Source organism: Bubalus kerabau, chromosome 20, assembly GCF_029407905.1.
Source record: "Bubalus kerabau isolate K-KA32 ecotype Philippines breed swamp buffalo chromosome 20, PCC_UOA_SB_1v2, whole genome shotgun sequence".
In the NCBI taxonomy this organism is placed as follows: Eukaryota; Metazoa; Chordata; class Mammalia; order Artiodactyla; family Bovidae; genus Bubalus; species Bubalus kerabau.
Window position 1 is genome coordinate 56,965,111 of NC_073643.1, and position 21,545 is coordinate 56,986,655.

Genomic DNA, 21,545 nt, shown 5'->3' on the forward strand with positions numbered 1-21,545 from the left:
TCGTCCTAGGGCCCAGGGTCTCCTTTTTCTGAGCTTGGGGTGAGGCTCTCGAGAAGAATGGTCTTGACCTGATCTCGACAGATGGCCCAAATCTGTTCTTGGAGAAACCTTTGAAAGAGATTGAAGAGACAGGGTCCAAATAAGAGGAATAGAATGATAAGTATCAGTGGTCCCAGGAAAGGGAGCAACCAAGGGAGGGCCTGTTGGAACAGGTTTTGGGGACTGTAAAGGTTTTGTAACTCTTTTTTGCAGCGTTCAATTCTGTCTCTAAGTTCTTTGACTCTGCCCTGGACTATGCCTGTTTCATTAACAAAACAGCAGCAGCCCTCTCCTAGGAAAAGGCAGGTCCCTCCCTTTTCTGCGGTGAGAAGGTCCAGGGCTTGCCTATTTTGTAGGGCCACAGAAGCTAATGAGTTAATTTGTCTTCGAATTGAAACAAAGGACTCCACTACCTGCTCCATGTCTTCATTAAGTTCTTGGGACAGCTTGTAGAAGAAATGGGCAGAGGTCGAGATGCCCCCAATCCCGGTGCCTAGGGCTGCTGCTATGCCGGTCCCAATCAGGAGGGGGGTATGACAGCTCGTCTTTCCCTGTGGGAAAGTTTCCCTTGGGGGTAGACTATTGGGTCTACCTCTTCTTCTTTGAGGAATGTTAGGCCCGGGATCAGGAAGACCAAGATGTAAGGTCCAGGGGGGTCCAACGGGAGACAGGAATATGTGTAGGTCCTGCAGAGAATGAAGATTCCCAGATTGGTGCAATTATTTGTGCTGTTCCAGAGAACCCAAGTGGAACAGAAGGAGGGAGCGGAGTTTGTAAGACCAGTGTAGCTGGGACTAGAGTAGTTGATACAGGTTAGGTTTGAAGAGGCTGAGAGAAGGATGTTGTCAGAGACTGGCCCAATGAGTTGTATAGTTTTTTGTTGGGAAGGGGAGATATAGTTGCCCTGTGACAGTCAGGTTGAGGGTAAGGGAACTGCTATGTGCGGTGAGGGAGACAGTGACATGCGTATCCAACACTGGGATGTGTGTTGTGTGCACTGGAAGGGTTGAGAAGGTGGGTAAGGTGTTAGTTGCCAGAGGGAGGTTTTAGCAGAGGCCATAATTGGGAAAGAAGGCCTAGGCGTTTATAAGGCTCAGGGGTCGCCTGTAACCAGGAAATGATGTTCTTGATGACTTGTTCTTGTTTCTTTTCCGATTTTGATCTAGTACCCCGCCCCCGTCTGAGTACCCCCAGTGGGTAATGGGATAGAAACATATGTTTCTTCCATTTGGCTCATGGCAGGTACTTACGAAACTCCCTCTCTTTTGTACTTTAACAGTGAGTAGGGATTTGGACTTCCCGCCCCCGAGGTTCATGGTGCATGGTTTTGGAGCTGTATTATAACATGAGGAATGTACATAGGAATAAATGTCTGAGCGGGGGCACGGAGTAGCCAGAAGGCTGGGGACTGCAGCAAGGATAAGGAACAGAGGAGTCATGGGGCTGTTAGTTAGGCAGTGCGGAGGAAATAGCACCCTAGGAGTAGAACGCAGCTAGCAACGTAGGCGATACCCACGGAAAGACGAAGGGTGGGTGGCCAGTCCTGAGGGAGACAGTTACTAGGCCTACAGCAAGGATTAAGCTTAAGAGTGCTGTTATAGTTAGAGAGACAGGGAGAGGCCAGTCAGGGCGAGGGGGAAAGGCCCCAAGTTGGTGGTGGTTTGAATCTGAGGAGGAACAGTGTTCATTAGGATGTAGAATGGTGTAGAGAATGGGAGTAAAGAAATCAGTTTCGTCTGGAGTCAGGTGGCAGGAGGCTCCCTGGAGCCACAGCTGAGACACCAGAGTGTAGTCTGGTCTTTGAAGAAGGTTCCTGTCAGGGCGCTGGTCCAGAGATCTGGTAGTAGTTGGGTCAGGAACAGTTGTAGGTTGAGGAGAGTCCAGGTCATTCAGCGCCTTCTTGGATGGTTGACAGAGGTTGTCGCTGGGTGAATTTTAAGGAGGTGGACCCTGAGAGGGAGACCTGAGAGGGGTCAGTTAAGGAGGGCAGCGCAGGATCGGAGGTGACCCGTTTCAGGCAAGAGAGGTGTACCCAGGAGGTGACCTTCTCGAGTTTGCTGCAGTTGGGGTAAGGAGGATGATTTTGAATGGTCGCTGCCACTTTGGGGTTAGGTCAGCCTGGGGATTATCAGACAGATAGACCATGTCCCCAGTTTGTAAAGGGGGCAGGGAGGCTTGGGGGTCAGGGGCAGGCAAGTTGTGGTTGACGTATTTCCAGAGGGCATTGCGGAGTTCCACCAGCAGAGGGGACTGTAGGAAGCTTGGTATGGGAGGAGGTTCGGGGGGAGTCCAGGAGGGAGCAGGGGCCTTCCACACATCACCTCAAAGGGGCTCAGCCCCAGGCGCTTTCTGGGCAAAGCCCGTATTCTGAGGAGAACAATTGGCAAAAGTTTAGTCCAATCCAGATGTACTTCGAGGGTTAGTTTGGTAAGGGTTTCTTTGCTTATTCTATTTATCCTTTTTACCTTTCTTGAGGACTGGGGATGGTATGGAATGTGAAATTTCCAGGGTATCTGTAAGAACTGGACAAGTCGTTGGGTAATTTTGGACGTAAATTCCAGGCCATTATCAGACTGTAGGGATGAAGGTAGGCCAAGCCTGGGGATAATTTCTGTGAGGAGGATTTGGGCCATGGTGTGGGCTCTTGTGCTTGTGGTGGGAAATGCTTCTACCCACCCCGAAAAGGTGTCCACAAGGACCAGGAGGTCTCCGACTCTCCCGACTGGGGGCATATGAGTAAAGTCTCTCTGCCAGTCCTGTGCTGGGAGGCTGCCTCGCACTTGATGGGTTGGAATGGGTGTGGGTTTAAGGTTGGAATTGGGGTTAGTACGCTGACATGTCTGACAGGAGCGGGTAAGGTTATCTGAATATTGTTGGTCAGCATTGGATATGGGAAAGTGGTTACGGAGGAACTGGTGGAGCGTCTTGGATGAGGGAGGAAAAAGTGAGTGTAGATAAGAGAGGATTTCTCTGGTGGTGGGAGGGTTGGATGGAGTCAGGGCTAAGATGACAGCGGACTGGAGGGAGGGATGGGAGAGGGCTATCTGCTTTGCCTTCCGGTCTGTGGAATTGTTGTAGGCTGATATGAGACTTCCCTTTTGATGTCCCCTACAGTGGAGGATGGCAGCTTTGTTTGGTAAGAGTGCTGCCTCTAGAAGTTTGTGGATCAGGTCTGAATTAATAATGGGGGATCCCTTTTGGGTTAGGAAACCTCTTTCTCTCCATATTAGGATGTTAGAGTGAAGTATGTTATAGGCATATTTGGAGTCTGTGTAGATGTTAACCCTTAGATTTTTAGCCAGAGTCAAAGCTCTGGTGAGAGCTATCAGTTCTGCCTGTTGGGAGGTGGTGTGAGGTGGCAGAGGTGAAGCTTCAGTTGTCTGGGCTCCGTGACTGTGACGAGGCCCCTGGATGATGGCGTATCTGCCACAAAGGGTGGGATTTTTGAGAGCTGCCACCAACGAACCAGTGTGGGGTGTCGGGTCTAGGATGGGCTGATCTGTTAAATGTTGGAAGGGGTTTTGGGTGAGATCTACTGTTAGGCTGCAGCTGTGTAGGAGGGAGTCTGTTGTAGAGGACGTGGGTAATAAGCTGGCGGGGTTAAGGGGAGAGCAGGGGGAGAATGAGAGCTGAGGGTCGAGGAGAAAGGCATGTAGGACCTGTACCCTGGAAGGGGGAAGGGACAGGAAAGCCCGATGTGATCGTAAGTCTCGGAAGGTGTGTGGAGAACAGACTGTTACAGGGGCATGTCTAGAGGGTTTATTTTTTTCGGGTACAAGGGCTGCGATAGCAGCCATGGCCTGTATACAGGGAGGCCACCCCTTGGTCACCATGTCAAGCTGTTTTGATAGATAGGCTATGGGAGCCCAGGTGTCTCCGGCCCGCTGACACAGAAGTCCCAGGGCCTGTCCTTGGTTGGAATGTGCAAAGAGAAAGAATGGTCTGGTGTGATCCAGCAGGTGGAGAGTTGGCACTCGGAGGAGGCTCTGGGTGAGCTGGCGAAGAGGATTGGCCAGCGAGGAGGGGTTAAAGAGGGGCTCACCCAGACATCCCTTAGTTGCCTCATAGGGCGGCTTTGCAATGAGGGAGAAGTTAGGGATCCAGATATGGAAAAAGTTTAGGAGGCCGAGGATAGACAGGAGCTCCCTTTTCGTTTTTGGAAGTGGACAGTTAATCAAGGCCTGGATTCTCTCTGGGGGAATAGTTCTCTGTTGGTGGGATATGGAGAGCCCCAGGTAGGTGATGTTTGTCTGGGCTATTTGGGCCTTAGATTGGGATACCCGATAACCCCAGGATCCCAGGGCCCCGGGGAGTTTGGCTGTATGTTGGAGGCAGAGTTTTTGGGTTGGGCTACAAAGGAGGAGGTCATCAACGTATTGGAGGGGATGACTCAGGGCTAGGTCGAGTGTCTGTAGGTCCTTTTGTAAAGCCTATCCAAAAAAGTGGGCACTGTCTCTGAACCCCTGGGGAAGAACTGTCCATGTTAGTTGTTGGGAAACGTGAGTCTAGGGGTCTTGCCAGGTGAAGGCGAAGAGGGGTTGGGAGAGGGGGTGGAGGGGGATGGTGAAAAAGGCATCTTTGAGATCTAATACTGTGAAGTGGGTTGCAGTTGGGGGTATGGTAGACGAAGGGTGTAAGTGTTAGGGACTACTGGGAATGTCAGCGTGATGTCCTCATTGATTTTTCACAGATCCTGGACCAGTCTCCAAGAGTTTGGTCCCTTCCTTACTGCCAGAATAGGGGTGTTGTGTGGTGAATGGGTAGGAATTAGGATAGAGGCTTGAAGAAGACGGTCTATGATAGGCTTAAGTCCCTTGTGGGCCTCCGGGGTGAGAGAGTACCATTGTTGGGTGATTATAGTTGAGGGGTCTTTTAGGGTAATGTGGACTGGGGGATGATGTTTGGGTATGGATGGGTGATCAGTGTCCCAGACTTGGGGGTCTAAGGTGGGTAGATCCAAGGGAAGGTCAGGGGTAAGGAATAGGGACCATCTAGGTGCCATCTGTATGCAGAATATAGAGACTGTATCGAGGGGGGGGTATGGTAATAAAGACCCCCAATTTGGATAACAAATCTCTCCCTAGGAGTGCCATTGGGCACTGAGGCATTGTGAGGAATGAGTGTATATTTTCCAAATTGACAGATTTTGGGTCGATTTTCCAAATTGACAGAGTAATGGAGGGCTGATTTTTGGCCTTAGGGGAACTCCAGAGACCCCCTTGATTGTAAGTTCTGAGTCTTGAGTTGGGCCAGAGTAGGAAGCTAAGAGAGAGAAAGTGGCTCCAGTGTCTACTATAAAATAGGTCTTTTTTCCAGCCACTACCCCGTCTACCCTAAGTTCTGAGCTCGTGTTTGGGACACGGCCCAGGGGGCTGGAACCTGGGCTCCGTCACTGCAACAACTCTCGAAGGGTTGGGCTAGGGTTCTTCTGGGGAGAAGTGGGGATCTCCCCAGATGTGCCACGGCATCCCTGTGGACATTCCACTCTCCAGGTCTGGGCGGTGGGGACCTCCCCAAGGGTGCCAGGGCGTCCCTGGGGACAGTCCATCTTCCAGTGTCCCCACTGGCCACAGGTTGGGCATGCTTTTGTCGGGGGCCACGGGTTCAGGCATGCCTTTGCCCAGTGTCCTGACTGGTTGCATCGGAAGCATGGTCCAGGTTGGGGGGGAGAGTCTTAAGCCCAGTTCTGGGATGACTTGGGCCAGGCTGATCTCTTCCCTTAATTGCTGCTGCCAAAAAGGCATATTTAGCTTTTCTCTCACGTTCTTTTTCTCTCTTAGCCTCCTCCTCCCTATTATTGAACACCTTGAAGGCTACTTCTAGAAGGTCTCTTTGGGGGGTCTCAGGGCCCTTTTCTAGTTGTCAAAGCTTGCGTCTGATGTCAGGGGTGGACTGGCTGATGAATTGAAGGTGAAGGTAGAGTAATCCAGCAGGGGTGGTGATATCTAGGTTGGTATACTTTTGGACTGCCTCTGTGGGGCGTGCCAAGAATAAGGCTGGATTTTCGTCTGCCCCTTGGGTCATTTCTCTGACTTTATCATAATTGACATGGATCTGAGTATTTTTCTGCATTCCTTCTGGAATACTGGTAATCATATGATTGAGTCTCCTGATACCTGGGTCACCGGGCTGGTAAGTCCAGTGGGGATCTAACTGAGGCACCGCCTCATCAGCACCTGGGCTATCCTGGTCTTGGTTATGTAAATGATCAGCATGGGCTTTTGCCGCTTGCCAGATACGGTCTTTTTCATCAGGGGTGAGAGTGGCATTTAGGATATAATATATGGCACCCCACTCCAGCACTCTTGCCTGGAAAATCCCATGGACGGAGGAGCCTGGTGGGCCGCAGTCCATGGGGTTGCTGGGAGTTGGACAAGACTCAGCAACTTCGCTTTCACTTTTCACCTTCATGCATTGGAGAGCGAAATGGCAACCCACTCTAGTGTTCTTGCCTGGAGAATCCCAGGGACGGGGGAGCCTCGTGGGCTGCCGTCTATGGGGTCGTACAGGGTCGGACACGACTGAAGTGACTTAGCAGCAGCAGCAGCAGCATACGTCACTCCACGTGAGGTTATAGACCTGGGAGAGTCTCGGGAATTCTTTTCGGTATCTGGTAGGATTTTCAGAAAATGATCCTAAGTTTTCTTCTATCTGGCTCATATCTGACAATGAAAATGGCACATAGACTTGGGTGGGGCCCTCTGGTCCTGCCACCTCTCTCTGGGGAAATGTGTTGGGTACATGACTGTATGGCAGGGGAGGAAGGAAGAGGGGAGGGGGAGTCGGGGAGATGGGGTAGCAGGGTCGAGGGGGAGTCAGGAGAGTTCCAGGCCAGTAGGTGAGTTGGATGAACAGGAAGGAGAGGGGCTGGCGGGGTGGCGGGTAGTGAGGGGGCTCATCCGCGATCAAACTACGGGGGTGCAGAGGTCGCAGTCTGTGGTTAGTTAAGGAAGAAGAGCCCTTTTGCTTGGGAGGCAAGGTGCATAGAAGGACCTCGTGGGTGGAACAGGCCTTGCATAGGGAGGGCCTGCTCCAAAGGGCCCAAAAGGCTTGGGCATAGGGGACCTCTGACCACTTGTCATTCCGTTTAAGGAAGTCTGTGAGATTTTGAAGAATGTTAAAGTCAAATGTGCTGGCTTCAGGCCAGCAGTCTTGATTGTCTAATTGGTATTGAGGCCAAATCTGTGTACAGAGTTCTTTTAAACGGTTAGCTTTGAGTTCAGTGACTGAGAGTGGTTTGAGATTTTTGAGAACGCAGGTCAGAGGGGAATCTTTTGGGACAGATTGGCCAGACCCCATAATTGAAAGGCAAGCAGAGGCTCCTATTGAGAGCGTGAGTCATCACCCGTAGTCGCAATAGGAGTTATGAGAAGAGAGCTCTGTGTCGAGGTGGAGCGTCCCCCACCATCGCCCACAGAGTGGCCCTGGGCCGGGGGTCCCCGGGACCCGGAGAGGACTGGGTTCTAGCGCTCCTCTAGAACACCTTCCGGATCTTACCTTAATCTAGGGGCTGGCTTGAGTGGAGTGTTGCATGTAGACCAGTCGAATGGCAAGAGTTCCCTATTCTGGAGGTCGTCAGAGAGAGAGAGAGGGAAAGAGGGTAGAACCGAGGCCTGGGGGTACGCAAAACATCAATAAAGCCACTCACGAAGGCACTGGGCGTCCCCGAGGGGAACTTGAGCCCTGGCAGAAAAGTGAGCTCTGCGGATGTTCATGCTCCCAGACTCCGGGAAAAGGGAAAACAATGAGAGAGAGTGAGACGAGTGCCTCGCCCCTTCCCGGGATTCAGCACCAAGAATGTAAGGTATAGTTCAGGCTGAGGCAGAAAGAGGAAAGATGACCTCAACAGAGGTAGGTTACCTTTATTCAGGCAAGGAGGGGCGACAGTTGGCCTAAGGACCAGGCTGAGCGCAGAGAGGGATCAGGGAGGCTCCATATTTATAGGGAGGTTTGTGCAAGCAATAAGGGAAACCTTCATCAGGCAGGATGTTTTGGGTCTTCTTTAGTTGAGATGGCATTTGTAGTTGGGCAGGGGGTGATAAGTCTTCTGGGCAGGTGTAGGGGGTGGAAGGTTTCTGGACAGGGGATGATAAGTCCCAGAGAGATGCAACCAGCCTGGAGCATCAGGGTGGGACCTAAAGTTCTGTTTTGTTTTCTCTGAAGTTAGATGATTCAGCAGGGGCCTTTGAGACTGTTGTTTTTTCCCTAGGCCCAAAAGACTCCTTCGATATATATCAACAACCTTAAAAATGTTAATGCCTTTAGATCCTAGAATTCCACTTGTGGAAATTTATCCTAAAGAAATAATCAGATACATGAACAGATATTTATATATAAGAATGTTCATTGCAGTTCCTTTTATTAATATATATTAAAAAAAAAATTAGAAACTCCTTCAAATGTTCAGGTGTAAGTTAAATGTATAAATTATGGTAAATCTGTATTATAGAATGTTTATATAGCTATTAAAAGTCATGTTTTTGCAGAATATATAATGACACAATGTCATCTTAAGTAAAAAATAGTGGATGCAAAGTCAAACAGCCAAAATAGTGTCCCCCTAATTTTAGAAGAGAGTCATGTCACACATTTTATTTATATAATGTTACATATTACCCTGCCAGGCTCCTCTTTCCATGGGATTCTCCAGGCAGGAACACTGGAGCAGGTTCCCATTTCCTTCTCCAGGAGATCTTCCCGACCCAGGGATTGAACCTGCGTCTCTTAAGTCTCTTGCATTGACAGGCGGGTTCTTTACCATTAGTACCACCTGGAAAGCATATACATGCATACACACATACATAAACATATACACACATATTATTTATATAATTTATGCATAGATACAAGGCTGGTAGGAATATACCAAAATATACATCCTGCTTTCAACTTTCTGCAGCAATACTTTTCTTATTAGAGTAAAACAATGCATTTTTTTTTTTTTTTTTTAAAGCCTGAGCATGTGAAAAATAATCAGGTCAAATAGGATCGTATCATCTTATGGTCTCATAAAGTCCCCTCACTGACATCCATTAGGAGTTGCAAATGGGTGGGCCATGGGCTTCAGCCAGGCAACAGATGAAGTTGATTTGGTTGGTCTGCTCACATTTCATATATAATTTTATCTTTCCTGCTTCTCTTGCAAAAAAAAAAAATTCAAGAGATTTTGCCCACACCGGACCCATGTTCCCACTTGGCGAGCATGTCAGGAGCCGAGAGGCAGCTGGCTCCTTTGGTCATAGTGTGAACGCGAACTCTCCTCAGCCCTCCGGTCACCGGCCTCCATCCTCCCTGTTGTCCATGCCTGGCCTGCTGGCATAGGCAGCCCTCCTGACCCCTGCTCGCCCCACTCCTCTGCTTGGAGAGCAAGTTCATGGCTTAGTCACCTACCTGTCCCCCAGCCCTCCTCCCAGCCTGCACACATGCTTGTTGAAGGAGTTTATGGATGAATAAAGGGAGGCCCTGAGAGGAGCATCCAGTCCAAGGTCACCCAGTGATGTGGCGGCAGAGCCAGCACCAGAACACATCTGGGAGTCCGAAAGGGAGCCCAGCAATGGGCCATTCCTTCCATGGGAAAGGATCTGTCCTGAGCTCTGCTTTCTCCACCCAGAATAGGGGGTGAGGTGCAGTCAGCAGCAGCGCTCAGGAATTCTCTTGTGTAAATGGATCCACGTGTTGTCCTGACTCACAATAATTTCAATGAATATAGGGCAGGAAGGAGGACTTTGCAGAATGCCAGGGTCTGGGAAGAAGAGAAAGTGTGGGAGGAACATTGTTGTTCGGTCACTCAGTCACGTCAGATTCCTTGTGACCCCATGGACTGCAGCACTCCAGGCTTCCCTGTCCTTCCACCGTCTCCCAGAGTTTGCTCAGACTTATGTCCACTGACTCAGTGATACCATCCAACCATCTCCTCCTCTGTCACCCACTTCTCTTCCTGACTTCAATCTTTCTCAGCATCAGGGTCTTTTCCAATAAGTCAGCTCTTCACATCAGGTAGCCAGAGTATTGGAGCTTCAGCTTCAGCATCAGTCCTTCCAATGAATGTTCAGGGTTGATTTCTTTAGGATGGACTGGTTTGATCTTCTTGCAGTCCAAGGGACTCTCAGAGCCTTCTCCAGCACCACAGTTCTAAGGCATCAATTCTTCAACACTCAGCCTTCTTTCTGGTCCAACTCTCGCATCCATACATGACTACTAGAAAAACCATAGCTTTGACTAAATGGACCTTTGTCAGCAAAGTGATGTCTCTGCTTTTTAATGCACTGTCTAGGTTTGGGAGGAATGTTGATCTACCCTGACTTGTTGGAGGTCCATGGGCAAGCCATACTGCCCCCTTGCACTGACTTCCATGCCAGGAACCACCTACCTATCCCCCAGAGTGACTTAAGGTTCCTGAGGAGGGTTGGAAATATTAAGAAATGCCAGTAACTTGTTATCTTTTCCTTATCAGTCTCATTCCTCCTTCTTTTTCTTCCTCCTCCCAAGTGTAAACTCATGGCATAAACATGACCTGGGACTTTCTCTTAATTCAAAGGGTATTGGCCAACTTCCTCACAATGAGCATTATTTATAAAACTTCTGAAATACTGGTCTCAGTGATAAACTGCATGGTGAGAGTAACAAACATCTGATTAAAATGGAAAGAAAAAGAGAGAACATTCTTTCAGTTAGAAAATTATTACATCATCAGAGACGGCTTCTTTTTGACTCGTGTCTTTCTCTAATAACATTATGCTAAGCACTGTGGGAGAAGTAAAGGTCAACAAAATTTGGCTCTGTATTGCATAAAGTTTGACTCTGTGTCATCTAATATTCCGTGTACTCCCCTACATTGCCTAGCCCCTGGCAGCCAATCAGGGCCAGTACCTAGTTCTGGGTGGTCAAGTCCATAGCATTTCATTGGCTACTGAAGATCCTTTGGCACTCGCATCCCATGTGGTGTTCATCAGCTGTGTATCAGATGACAGAGCCTCTTCATCCTGCCTCTCGGGGTCACCACATGGAACAGAATCCCCTGCTGACCAGGACTGACCATTTAGCATGAGGAGGAAATTAACTTTTGCTTTGTTATACCTCTGAGATTTGGGTGTGTTTGGTTTTTGCAGCATAACTTAGCCTAGGCTGACTAATACAGTCCCAGCCCTCAGTAATAAGAGCTACTGTTTATTGAATGCCTACTATATGCCCAAGGACTTAACTTGTTTTGTTTCATTTAATCCTCACTGCCAGCCTGTAAGAGAGCTCTTACCATGTCTGTTTCCCAGACAAGGAAGCATTCAGAGAGTCTTGCCCGACTTCAAGGTTGCTGTTTCCTCCTAAACTAGTTTCAAGTTCAAGAGAGCTTAGACAAGAAAATGTACTCTGGAAGGGGAAGGTTGGAGTCTGGGCTCATGGGACAAAGGCGAGGTCCTTAGTTTCTGATGAGAAGGAACATCCAGGCTCAAGATCTCCTAGCAGAATGCTGATGTTTGGGAGGCAGAAATGCTGTTTTAAAGGCTGTTTATGTGTTGCATGTGTACACACCATTAATATCTGTCAGGCACATTGCTAGTGTTTTGCTCCCACCAGCAAGAAGAATTCCTAATATAAGCCATTCCCTGTTTTATGAGTATTTTAACCCAGAAACAGGGTCAACATTGTAAAACACTGGGATAGAAGGGGACCGCCTCTGAGGTGCCCTCACTTTCGGGTGGAGGAGGGCAAAGCCCAGAGATGGGAAGTGTCCCGCTTCAGATCTCATGGTGCATTCCCAGTGCTCCTCACAGCCGTTCCTTGAACACTGGGCTTTGGGCAGGAGCCCACCGAAGAAAATGTATCTGTTCCAAAGATCCTAATGCGACCTGAAGGCATGACCGCCTTGGACTCATCCACCTGTCCCAGTCTCTTCATGCACGCATTTGCCAAAAACTAAGTATTTTCCCATCAGTTACCTCTTCTGTCCTTCACAGGAACCCTCTGAGTGAGCAAAACAGGCCTTGTCCCCCTTGCACAGATGAGGAAGTTTCAGCGAGGTGGAGTAAGCTGTCCAAGGTCACACCACTCTGTGTAACTGCAGCCCAGATCTCTTTACTCTCAGATAAACCTGTGATCCTTCCAGATTCAGGAGATGCACTCTTGCCATAGACCAGCCCAGTGGTGACGGGCACAGCTCTGCACTCATAATCCGGTCATTCAACCCTTCTGAGACTCAGTCTCTTCATTTGTAAAATGGGGAGGCAATAGTACCTCAAGAAGAAGTCAGCTAATGCGTACAATGGTCTTAAAACAGTGCTGGGGGCACAGGGCTCCGTCCACATCAGCCAGGACCCTGATGGGACCCTGGGCAGCAGTAGATGGATTGTGGGCAATTCTCAGGGAGCTCAGTGGTCCAGGATGTGTAACAGCTTGTTGTTTGGCTGAAACAGAAGTTAACTATTTACATGGAATGGTATTATGATGATAATTTAAACACATATGCACCCCTTTGTGAAAAATGGCCACTAAGGGAATGAGAATAGTGAGAACCCACGTAATTGGAGGAGAGACAGTCAGGAAGCCTGCACCTCTAGAGTGGCTGCGTTTAGGGAGAAGGGCAGGAATGGCTCTGGTGCCATGTGGGGAACTTTTGGGAAATTGCAGATGTTGGTAGAGGGTGTCATTCCTGTGGCATGTAGCCCAGGAAGACCTGCTCATGCCCTGCACACCCCCAGCGAGAACATAAGTGCCCAGAGGACGCTGAGCAGAGTGTCGTTCTGCAACCGTGACTCCAGCAACGCACCTGGACCCCAGGGGCCCCCAAGTGAGCACAATTAGACCAGAATGCAAGGCCTCCGTCCCCTTCCCTAGTGCTCACTTGGGCCTGAGCTCTTCCCACCCAGTAGTGAGGAAGGACGGCTGTCACATGCTGCCCCAGGCCAAGCTGACCCAGGCTAGGCCCCCTGGGCCTGCTAAGGGTGGGGCAGTAGGTCAGTCACATGGAAGGAAGGGCTGGTCTTAAAGTTTGTTGGTTCAGTAGAAATTTGTTTTTGTTGTTCAGTCACTCAGTGTCCGACTGTTTGTGACCCCATGGACTGCAGCACGCCAGGCTTCCCTGTCCTTCACTATTTCCCTAACTTTGCTCAAACTCATGTCCCTTGAGTCGGTGATGCTATCCAAGCATCTCATCCTTTGTCACCACCTTCTCCTCTTGCCCTCAAAGTTTCCCAGCATTAGGATCTTTTCCAATGACTTGACTCTTCACAACTCGTGGCCAAAGTATTGGATGGAGCTTCACCTTCAGCATCAGTCCTTCAAATGAATATTCAGGGCTGATTTCCTTTAGGATGAACTGGTTGGATCTCCTTGCAGTCCAAGGGACTCTCAAGAGTCTTCTCCAGTGCTTCAGTTCGAAAGCATCAGTTCTTCTTTGTGCTCAGCCTTCTTTATGGTCCAATTCTCAGTTGTCCAAGCACAAATGGAAACAGATACGTAGTGTAAGTATATCAGTTAGGGTAAAATAGACTAGGCTCCAAACCTGGGGGCTTTATGAGGTCTCTTCTCAAAGATGCTTGTGTTTTCTAGAGAAGAGAGAAAATGATGTATTGTTAAGGGTGATGTGTTGCAGTTAGGGAAATTGGGAGCTGAATGTAAGCAGCAGCTGCTGCTGCTGCTGCTAAGTCGCTTCAGTCGTGTCTGACTCTGTGCGAAGGTAAGCAGACCTACGTTTAAATATCCCAACCTCGGCGCTCTCTAGTTGTTTGCATTTGGCAAGTATTCTCATTTCTCCAAGCCTTCCGTTATCAACTCTAAAATAGGAAGGATAATTCCTACCTGCCAGTTAGAAGGATTAGCGATGGCATAGGTACTTGTGATATGGTGGCTGTCACAATGGGGCTCCTGGTCTATAGGAGGTTCTGGGCCAGATGCTTGCCTTCCCTTCATCTCGGCATTCTTGAATTTTACGACCTTGGCCTTACTAGTCTACTAACTGCACTATTGTTCATTCAGTTATTGCGTTGGCCAAAATGTGCCTTTGAGTTTTTCCTTAAGATGTTACAGAACATCTTTGGCCAACCCAATACTTTATAAATCCACTCACTTTTTTTCTGCCAACATATAGTATTTTTTATTTTAGAAAGTTAGGTTGCAAACTTATAAGCTGCCTGATGAAATGTTCCAGTAACTTTTAAAATTTTGTTGAAGTATCATTGGTGGCGCTAGTGGTAAAGAATCCACCTGCCAATGCAGGGATGTAAGAGACACGGGTTCAATCCCTGGGTCGGGAAAATCCCCTGAAGGAGGGCATGGCAACTCACTCCAGTTATTCTTGCCTGGAGAATCCCATGGACAGAGGAGCCTGGGAGCCTGGTAGGCTACAGTTCTTGGGGGACACAACTGAGCAACTTAGCAGCAGCAGAATACTTGATTTACAATATCGTGTTAATTTTTGCATATATATGCAAAGTGACTCAGTTATGCATATATATTCTTCTTCATATTCCTTTCCCTTGTGGTTTATCACAGGATTCTGATTACAGTTGCCTGTGCTTTACAACAGGACCTTGTTTATCCTCAACTCATTTTTCAAACTAAGCCTCATCCTGAGCAATGCTAGCCGTGAAACTAGGGGCTTGAGGTACTTTTTTTTCTAATATGCCTTAAAATATGTGCATAACCATTAAAACAGAAATTTTCTTTGTGTGAGACAAAAAAGAAAAGAATCACTGTGTTTACCAGCATTTATCTTCACGGCTTCCTTTGTTGTGCTATGTGCTAAGTGGCGTCAGTCATGGCCAATTATTTGCGACTGCAGCCCGCCAGGCTCCTCTGTCCCTGGGATTTTCCAGGCAAGAATACTGGAGTGGGTTGCCATGTCCTTCTCCAGGGGATCTTCCCAACCCAGGAATCAAACCTGCATCTCATGTCTCCTGCATTGACAGGCGGGTTCTTTACCACTCAGACCACATGGGAAGCCCACAGCATACGTTAGGCTACCCCGAATGTCCATATTTAATCCTCAAGACGTCATGTCAAGAGGAGAATTACCCCGTGTTCGAGATAAAGAAATGAATTTCCTGATTAACAAAACATCATCTTGGTAGCTTTCAAAGGTAGGTTTGACATTCCTTCAAGACGTTTTCTTTTCAAGGGGGATTTTTCAGATCCTGAATCTCCTTTCCTGTTACCAAAGAGAGCAGAACACTGTAAAGAGTGGTTCCCGGACCTTGAAACTTGCTGCAAGTTTGTTATTCCTTTTGAAAAGATTCACAGTTCCTCCCCGTCCCTTGTAAATCAAACCCAAGCCTCCAATGTGAGGAGAAACTGTAAACAGCTTTGAACGGGGCTGGCTGGACAGGGCCGGAGGTGGACCTTCAAAGCCTGGCTGTGCTTCCACTGGGACCACGTCCAGGCATTTCTACCACGTGGTCCCTTGGCCACCCACTGCCCCCATCTTCCCACTCCTGGCTTGACTGTAACTCCCACCCCCGCAGCGCAGTGGGTGGGAACCACCTCGTGCGTCCCTGCCGGAGTTCAGGAACCTACGTGAATTCTTCAGAACTTAGTGACTTTACAGTGTCACTGGCTCAAATTATGGGGTGTCGGAGACTCTAATCCTGGGATGCTGCTACAACCTGGGTGGTGCCCTTGCACTTGTGAAAGCCTCCGGGCAAGTGTGCTGCTGAGCTCTCGAGGACTCTCAGGGTTGCAAGGAACAGAAACCTCCTCAACCAAGGAACTCTTCATAAAGATACAGAGGCAGTCCAAGAAATAGGGGCAAAGTTGCAGAGGAGCCTTCAGGAAGGGCTGGAACCAGAAGCCGGAGTACAAGAGAGGCCCAGCTCCCCCGTCCTCCTCGCAAGACCTCTCTCCCACAGTTACTTCCTGGGTGTCCGATTCATTCCCATGTGACTGAGCAGACCGACTGTCCTGCTTCCAGCATCCATGGGGCAGAAAGCGGCCGTCCGTAGCTTGAGAGTTTTCTGCCACCCAGAGAGAGACTAAACACGGTCTCTGTCAGGCCCTGTGCCTCCCAGGGGAGGGACATGCTCTGGCCCCTCCAGCCCATCCTCCGCTGCAGCCAGAGCCAGCTTTGGCTTTTCACAATGCAAATCTGATTATATTCTTTCTCCTGGGTAAGACACTTCAGGAGCCCCTCACACTCTTAGCATGGACGTGAAACTTCTCGAAGTCCTGCGTGGTCGGCACCTGCGTAGGGGCCTCACCCCTCTGCCCAGCCTCATCCAGGTCCCCTTGGTCCTCGGCCAGGCCTCTGCTCTTCTCTCCTTCCCCCATCCCCAACCTCTCCAGCCAGGTCACGCTCCCTCTTACAGACTCTCACAAGCTTTGTCCCAGATGCTCGTTTACATTTGTGTGTATGAGGGGTCTTTGATTTTTACTTGTCTCCCTCCTTTCAGCTGCTCACGCCTGCAGGATGGAAACTTGTCTGTTTCCTCTCCTAGCACACAGTCAGTGCACCTCAGGAACAGCAGCTTGAGCCTCATCGTGTCATCCCTCCAAGCCTTTCAGAGCTTTTGATTTTCGTTGTTGTTGTTACTGTTCAGTCGCTAAGTCATGTCTGATGCTCTGTGACCCCGTGGACCGTAGCACACCAGGCTCCTCTGTCCTCTACTATCTCCCAGAGTTAGCTCAGATTCATGTCCTTTGAGTCGGTGATGCTATTGACCCATGTATTATGTTTGAGACACTGCCCTTTTGGAAATATGATGCTGTTAAAGGGAATTATATCCCAAATCACAAGCAGCCATTCAGCTACTCAAAGTGTGGTCCACGGACCGGCAGCATCGGCATCACCTGGGGAGCTGGTTAAAAATGCAAAATCTTGGACTCGACCCCAGTCCTACTCATTGAGAATCTCTATTTTTGTTTTTAAAGTCTAACTCATTTTTAAATTTTTATTTGGCTGTATTGGGTCTCGGTGACAGCATGTGGGATCTTTGTTGCAAGATTGTTCATTAAGGTGCACGGACTCTGTTTAGCTGTGGCACACGGGCTTCATTACCCCGAGTCATGTGGGTTCTTAGTTCTCTGACTAGGAATCGATCTTGTGTCTCCTGTATTTCAAGGTGAATTCTTAACACTGGAGCACCATAGAAGCCTGGAGAATCTGTGTTTTACCAAGTGATTCATGTGCAATTAAAGTTTGAGAAGCACTGGATTAAGACACTTTTATACATTCCTATAATCTCCCTTGACTTCTTTCCATTTCTCACTGCTTGTCTTCTGTACCATGAGCTTCCTGAAGCTGGGACCCTACATGACCTCAGGGCCAGGTACAGGCCTGGCATGTTATAGGCAAGGATTTTTCTCCCTAAAATTATGCCCCAGGAAAGGTCCATATAAAACCTTTCATTTTATAGGATGCTCTATAAATTATTTTGTTTTGAACAGAAAGTACTGTCTTGAAAAGGCACATTATCTGAAAATGACCTCAGTGCTAGTTTGGATGTTTATAGCAGTCACCTGGTGGATTCAATAAAAAATAAAGAAATGTGACCCAATTTAGTCATCATTTCTGGAAACCATGACTTCATAGTTGTAATTGCTGGGTATCACTGTACGCGTGCCCTTTGAAGATCATCTTTAAAAGTATTACCGTATGTATTTATGTTGTGGGGTCACAAGCTGCATCCACAAAATTAATTTAGAAAAAGACTGCTCCTTGAAGGCTTCCCTCATATCTGCACAGCTCCCAAGCCCGCAGCATTAGCCCCTAGAGACAGAGCAGGGAGGCCCACACTGGACAGGTGACTGGAAAGTCCTTGTTCTGCCTTTGTTAGCTGGTGGTTGCAGGTGAGTTTTCAACTCCAGTCGTCATGACGTGCCTGGAAAATGGAGATGCTGCTCTCTGAGTCTGCTTGCCTTTCAGCATCATTTATCCCACTCTGTAGCTGAAGCCTCACTTACCCAGATACCCCTCAGGACCCTCAGTCGTTTCGCTCCTTCACTACCTGTAGCCTCTTCTATCTGTAGCCCAGGGACCCGGGGGGACCCGAGACCCACGCTTCTGCAAAGCTGTAGGTCCTGAGAGCTGCAGCTGGTCCCCTGTGGCCTCACACTTCCTGTTCCTGCACACCCTCCACCTCGCACACCCTATCTACCTTGTACAATCTCCACCATGCACATTCTTCCATCTTGCACATCCTCTTCACACACCCTACCACCTCACATATCCCATCCGCCTTGCATATTCTTCCACCTTGCACACCCCATCCACCTTGCACACCCTCCGCCTTGCATATTCTTCCACCTTGGCCACCCCATCTGCCTTGCACACCCTCCGCCTTGCATATTCTTCCACCTTGCCCACCCAATTGCCTTGCACACCCTCCGCCTTGCATATTCTTCCACCTTGGCCACCCCATCTGCCTTGCACACCCTCCGCCTTGCATATTCTTCCACCTTGCCCACCCCATCTGCCTTGCACACCCTCCACCTTGCATATTCTTCCACCTTGCCCACCCCATCTGCCTTGCACACCCTCCGCCTTGCATATTCTTCCACCTTGGCCACCCCATCTGCCTTGCACACCCTCCGCCTTGCATATTCTTCCACCTTGCCCACCCCATCTGCCTTGCACACCCTCCGCCTTGCATATTCTTCCACCTTGCCCACCCCATCTGCCTTGCACACCCTCCACCTTGCATATTCTTCCACCTTGCCCACCCCATCTGCCTTGCACACCCTCCGCCTTGCATATTCTTCCACCTTGGCCACCCCATCTGCCTTGCACACCCTCCGCCTTGCATATTCTTCCACCTTGCCCACCCCATCTGCCTTGCACACCCTCCGCCTTGCATGCCCACAGTGCTTGCTCACTGCCCTCCTCACAAAGTGCCACCCAAACCAGCTCCCATCCCCCACCCTCCCCTTCCAATTCCTCATGCTCCAGACATTTTCCCCTCAGATCTAATTCCCATTCTGTCCTGCTACCAGGATTTTATTTAATGAAGGAATGGGAGGACAAAAGTAGATGAATGACTTGGAGGCCCATCTCTTATTATGCTAACAACTGGCATTCTGTATTGGACATCTGGTTTTGCTTGGTTTCTGGGGTGAATGTGCAGGTGGCTGGTGGTGGGTGGCATTCTCTGGGGTGGAGGAGAGGGGAGTGGGGGCTTCCTACTGAGCTGACGGGGCTTTCAAGGGAGATGCCACCTCTAGGTCCAGCCCTAATGGCCGTGGAACCCTAGCAATAAAGAGCATAAATGGACTGGGGCGGTTGCAGTCATGGATTTGGGGGATAGATGTGGGAGTTGAGGTTTTTGGAACCAAACTGTAAGGGGTCTTTCATGTCAAAGACAGAGTGTACCCTGTGGGACGTGGGGAGCAGTGAAGAGTGGACCAGGATTCTGGCATGATCTGATGGTGTCTTAGGACAATCCCTGTAACAACAGCAAAGAGAAGGGATGAGAGAGGGCAAGACGGGAGGAGGGCAGACCAGTTAGGAGAGGATCGTGGCATTCCTGCCTCCTGAAGCAAGGCAGGGACAGGAAAAAAGAAAGGAGAGGGTTGATGCGTAAGAACTTCGCAAGGCAGAATCGGGATAATGCAGAAAGAAATCGCCTGGGGAGGACTTCCTGCTTTATAGGTGTGTGGCTGATGGGTGGGCACCCAGCCATAGACACAGGTGCCCCGGAGGAGGTTGGGAGATGCCAGCCATGAAGGGCCCTGTGAGTGTGTGGGGGGGGAGGGTTGTCCAGGTGTTTGGATACGTGGGCCTGGGCTTGGCAGATCTGGATGGATTTGGGGCTTGCCGCAGGGATGCAGAAGGCTACAGAGACGATGGGGAGGTGACCCAGAAGCAGCACCAAAGTGATCCGGAAAAGTGGATGGAGTTGAGAAACATTTAGGAGGTAGGGTGGGCAGCACTTAGAGATGGTTGGAACGTGGTGGGGGAGATGGGGACAGAAATCCAAGTTGACTTCCTGTTTTCCAGATGCCACAGCATCTGAGAGGAGGGCAGGACAATCCAGGAACAAGGAGCAATTTCGGGGGGAAAGATGACAACTTAGTTTGCGTAGTTCCCAGAGCAGACCTTGCGGTGAGGATTTGGAGTAAGGGGATGATGAGGAAGCTGAGTGTAAAAGGAGAGTACTGATGAAAGCTGGGAGCACACAGATCGCTGCTGTGGGCAGTGGAGCCTTGGCCCTCCTGGGGACCCCCCGAGGCACTGGGGACCGCACCTGAGGGTGGTCTCAGGAAGCCGGTTGAGCATCACCGCTGCAGGATTGGTCAACTCTACTGCACTTCCATCCTGCCCTGTGGTGGTGAGGGGCTTGTGGGGAGTGGAAGGAGGTGAGGAAAGTGGGGGTAGAAGGGGTGAGGAGAGAATGTCCCCAGGAGGAGAGCCCCTTTGGAAATGCACAGTTATCTCAGAGGAGACCAAGGGGTCCGCTAAATTCGTGAGAGGTGATGAGACAGCTCAGGTGGGTTGAGTCCCCGGCATCTGAGACTTGCCACTGGAGATGTCCCCAAACAGATAGTGGTGATGCGGTAGCAGCCATCAAGGGGCCCTGGGCCCATGGGCGTTCGTGCTTGTTTAGGGCCCTCACGGGTCCATGGCTGGGTTAGACCCAGCACGCACGCTTTCCTCCCAGCCCTGGGCTGACTGCAGAGCCCACGTGACTTCAGCGCTCGGTTCCCTTCCCGCACAATAGCCACTGGGTCTTTCTACACCTCTGCCCTCCCTCCTGCTCTGTCGGGAGCATCACTTGTCAACAGTTCCAAGAAATGGGGCTCTTTAAGCAAAGAGGAGGCGGGTAGCCTGGGAGGAGATAGGTCCGTCCAAAAACAGTCTGGAGCTTCAAAAGCAGGAGAGCCGAGTGGGGTGAGGAGCGTATCCACATGAGCGACACTAAGTGAGCTCCCTGGAGTCAGAGGAGGGGCTTGTGCAGAGAGCAGGGTGAGCCGATGAGCGAAGATCACGGAGCTGGTGCCGGATCCCTGTCCCTGCTGCATCCTCTTAGCCACAGACCAGGGCGGGGTCATTGAATGGGCCAGTATTTCTGTTTCTTTACATCTGCAGTGGGATGTCATGCCTAGCCCAGCACCATCTGATATTGTAGAAATGTACTTGAACCTCAAATGTGATGGCAAACATCTAGTGCTACACACTAAGTTGCCTCAGTCGTGACTGACTCTATGTGACCCTCTGAATTGAAGCCTGCCAGGCTCCTCTGCCTATGGGATTCTCCAGGCAAGAATACTGGAGTGGGTCTCCATGCCCTCCTACAGGGGATCTTCCCGACCCAGGGATCGAACCTGTGTCTCTTAAGTCTCCTGCACTGGCAGATGGGTTGCTTACCACTAGCGCCACCTGGGAAGCCTCTCTGGTAGTCACGTTTTAAAAAGGAAAAAGAAATGCATGCCATTCATTTCAATAACACATTTTATCTGACTCAGTATACTCCCAATCTGATCATTTCAGCATGGAATCAACATAAAGAAATTTGAATGAGCCGTTTTTACATGGTGGCCAGGGAGCAAGGATTAATTTTTCAAACTCCAGCATATCCTCTTCAACT

At 49.7% G+C, this 21,545-nt stretch overlaps 1 protein-coding gene and 1 long non-coding RNA gene across 9 annotated transcripts in view; one reads left to right on the forward strand and one right to left on the reverse strand.

Annotated features, from left to right (window-relative positions):
- The window catches only part of HRH1 (histamine receptor H1), a 187,520-nt gene that overhangs the window by 119,278 nt on the left and 46,697 nt on the right, over positions 1–21,545 (forward strand). The gene's annotated exons all lie outside the window — the stretch shown is intronic.
- On the reverse strand, positions 23–7,645 carry LOC129635437 (uncharacterized). The gene is made up of 3 exons (XR_008706301.1): positions 7,537–7,645; positions 632–725; positions 23–108 (listed from the first exon to the last, which is right to left on the reverse strand). It is a non-coding gene; the product is annotated as an uncharacterized LOC129635437 (long non-coding RNA).